This window comes from Mandrillus leucophaeus, unplaced genomic scaffold, assembly GCF_000951045.1.
Source record: "Mandrillus leucophaeus isolate KB7577 unplaced genomic scaffold, Mleu.le_1.0 Scaffold1, whole genome shotgun sequence".
Taxonomy (NCBI): domain Eukaryota; kingdom Metazoa; phylum Chordata; class Mammalia; order Primates; family Cercopithecidae; genus Mandrillus; species Mandrillus leucophaeus.
The window spans coordinates 12056981-12060203 of record NW_012098097.1 but is presented as its reverse complement, the minus strand read 5'-3'; the positions used below and the strand labels follow the sequence as shown (position 1 = coordinate 12060203).

General features: G+C 49.6%; 1 protein-coding gene across 1 annotated transcript in view; it reads left to right on the top strand.

Moving 5' to 3' along the window:
- DNAH17 (dynein, axonemal, heavy chain 17) overlaps positions 1-3223 on the top strand; it is a 172697-nt gene that overhangs the window by 12886 nt on the left and 156588 nt on the right. The gene's annotated exons all lie outside the window — the stretch shown is intronic.

Below are 3223 nucleotides of genomic sequence, written 5' to 3'. Positions count from 1 at the left end.
GACGCGATCTTGGCTCACTGCAACCTCCGCCTCCCGGGTTCAAGCGATTCTCCTGTCTCAGCCTCCCTAGTAGCTGCAATTATAGGCACATGCCACCACACCTGGCTAATTTTTGTGTTTTTACTAGAGAAGGGGTTTTGCCATGCTGGGCTGGTCTTGAACCTGTGACCTCAGGTGATCCACCCACCTTGGCCTCCCAAAGTGATGGGATTACAGGCGTGAGCTACCATGCCTGGCCTAGTTTTTATTTCTGTAGTGACAAGGTTTTGCTGTGTTGCCCAGGCTCATGAGTTCTGGGCTTGACTGCTTCCAGGACCCCTGATCTGAACCGCTGGGCCAGACCAGCTCCCATGACTGTGAAGGCAATTGGGTGGGCTTGGGCAACCTGGGCTGGTGGTCATTTTCAGGAGATGTCAGGGCTGAGATTCCTGAGGACAAAGATCTCTCCCCCACAAATGTCAGGATGTTCCTTTGCCCTTTTGAACACTCTTGCAAAAAATGCAAATATATGGGAATTTGAAGCTCCGCAAATCAAGGATCAAGTAAGTCTTGGATCGAGTTGGTGTTCTAGGCAAAATATCAATGAATGCAAATTAATACAGCACTGCCTTGCTGTGGTTGAAAAAATTATTCAATTATACTTGTTGAAGCAAGATGAGGCTGACTTGATTCGGACCTTATTCACGATTTATACCGTCGCAGTAGATACAGGCATAGGGAGAGCGATGGAGCTCCACTTTGAATACACTGCAGGTAAGTAGGAGTTTCCAGCAAAGGAGCAGGGTGGGGGTCAGTGGATGGAAAAATACTTAGAGGTGACATCAGGGGTTGGGGGATTCTGGCTAAACCAACTTCAAGATTCTAGCTGGAGGCAGGTTAGGATAATCAGACATCCCCTGGGGGATGGTAGAGGATGGAGACCCTGATGAGAATCTTTGGCCAAGCAAAGAATCTTTGTCAATGTTCCCTTCCTCAGAAGGCTCTTTCCCAGGTAGCTGCATCCCTGGTTTGCAGGGTCCTCACTTCCTTCCTTCTACTCCAATGCCCCCCAGGCTGGTGCCTTCAGCAGCAGCCTGCCTTCCCTTCTCAGCAACGGCCCTCCCTCATCTCATATTCAATTAGGTACTAATGTCTGTGTGTTCCTTGTCTTCCCAACTAGAAGGTAACCTCCCTGAGCGCAGGCACTGGATTTGAGTTCCCTTAGAACTGAGCCTAGCCCAGGGCAGGCGCTTTTGAGTATTTCCTGCAGTGCAGAACTGGTTCTTGCCAAGGGAGGCTGGTTGTTCTGGATGTTGTTGGAAGGTAGTTTCACTCCAGCGTAAGCCTTCCACATGGAGCCCCTGAAGGATAACACAAAAGCAATTAGGGCTGCCCCAGTGCAGAAGGGTCCCAGTGGAGCCAGTTCTTTCATTTGGAAACCTCACTTTTGGGTCTCTAAAATTAAAGATGGGGCACAGGCGCACGGGCTGGGTGGGCGGGCAGACAGCTGACTTCTGCAGCTCCTGCACCCCTAATGCCGGCTCCACAGGGGAGTGCTGTGACCCCCCGCTTCTGTGCCAATGAGGAAAATCAGAAAAATTAAGTAACTGGTCACCCGGTCAGGGCCAGATGAGTCCCCAGAGTCTCACTGGCCCCAACATGGAGATTCCGCCCCCTACATCTAGTTTGGAACAAGGGGAAGAGCAGATAAGGACCAATGTATGGGTCTGGGCTGAACCTCCACCAGAGTTCACTGGGGGATCCAGCAGTGGGGAGGGAGCTGGGTTGGCGAGTCTGCTTTGGGAGCCCTCGGGAGCCCTACCTAGGCCCCTACCCTGTGAGGAGCAGGAGGTCCTGGAAAAAACTCAACCCCGCCTCTGCAGAACAGAGCCAATGAGGAACAAATGCAGTCACCCCGCCCCAGGCTTTCCCCACCGCATCCCCAGCCACTGTTAGGGTCAAGACGGGCTTTTGTGCTCTAAAAGAAAGAGTCTCTTTTAAAAAAGTTTTCACGGTATGTTTATGCTCGATTTAAAACAAAGGGGAGGGTGGGGAGAAATAACTCTTGTAACCCATTTCCGACGCCATCTGTTCGCCTTTCTCTTTGACCTGAGAACATTCCCCCCTGGTTTGACCGCCCTGTGTCTAATTACAGTAGGCCCCTGGGGTTTCTCTCCCTCCTGTCCCTTCCATCCCCTGCCTCTTCCGGACTTAGTTCTCATTATCAGCAACTTACACACAGCCAGGAACGTTCTAGAGCAATTTTCCACATGATCTCCTCTTGGCAGAAAATAGAATTCGCTTCCTTTCCAAAAGTCATTAAGCCAAAAACTATATAAACATGAAAAGGAGGAGAGAGAAATGGGAAGAGAGAGAGAGAAAAAAAATGCTGGGACAGAATGGTCATAAACTATTAAGAGGAACATTTTTTTTTTCCAACTGCCCCATGTCAATGCTTTGAACAAGTGAAACTGGTGACCTCATACGTCAGCAGACGGCTGTGGAGGAAGCGGGTAGCTGGCAGGACACCAGTGTTTCCGTGTCTGCCTGAGAGTCCACAGCTGCTCCATTTGTACAACCCACAGTACAAATAGGTCCGAGGGTGACAATTTTTTTTCTAAGCCCAGGAGAAATCAGAATTTGTGTCAGGAAGGTTTGAACAATTTTGAAAAATACAATTATTTTTAAAATAGCTGCAGTGTTGCATTTGGGAAATCTGTACTTTTTGGGGCCTGAAAAATCTCCCTTTCTTTGCGGTCATATTTTAGTCTTTCCTCCAGCGGCCATTTCTAGGGACAGTGGTCACATTTCTCAGACCCAAGTCTGGGGCGAATCTGAGACTCAGGCTCCCCGCAGCAGGTCTGGCCCCACCGGGCGCAAAGGATGGTAGCCCCAGGAAACTCTCACGATTTCCTACTCACACCCAGCGCTTGGGGACCCTGTTTCATGTGAGATTGTCTTCCCTGTCTCTCACCCCCACCCACTTGGTCTGACCCCCAGAGCTTTTTCAGAGCAAAACACATTTCCTGATGGTGGTTTTCTTGCCTGAGCTGCCCCTGAGAGCGACAGTGCTCTTCCTAAGAGGAATAATCCTTGTGACTAAAACATTTCCCCATTTATCCTTATCAGAGTAGAAGCCCGGGTGTATACATGCAACATTATGGCTGTTTTTAAATTGTTTACTTGGAGTTGTTTTGGGTTTGTTGTTTCTGGAGACAGGGTCTCACTCTGTTGTCCAAGCTGG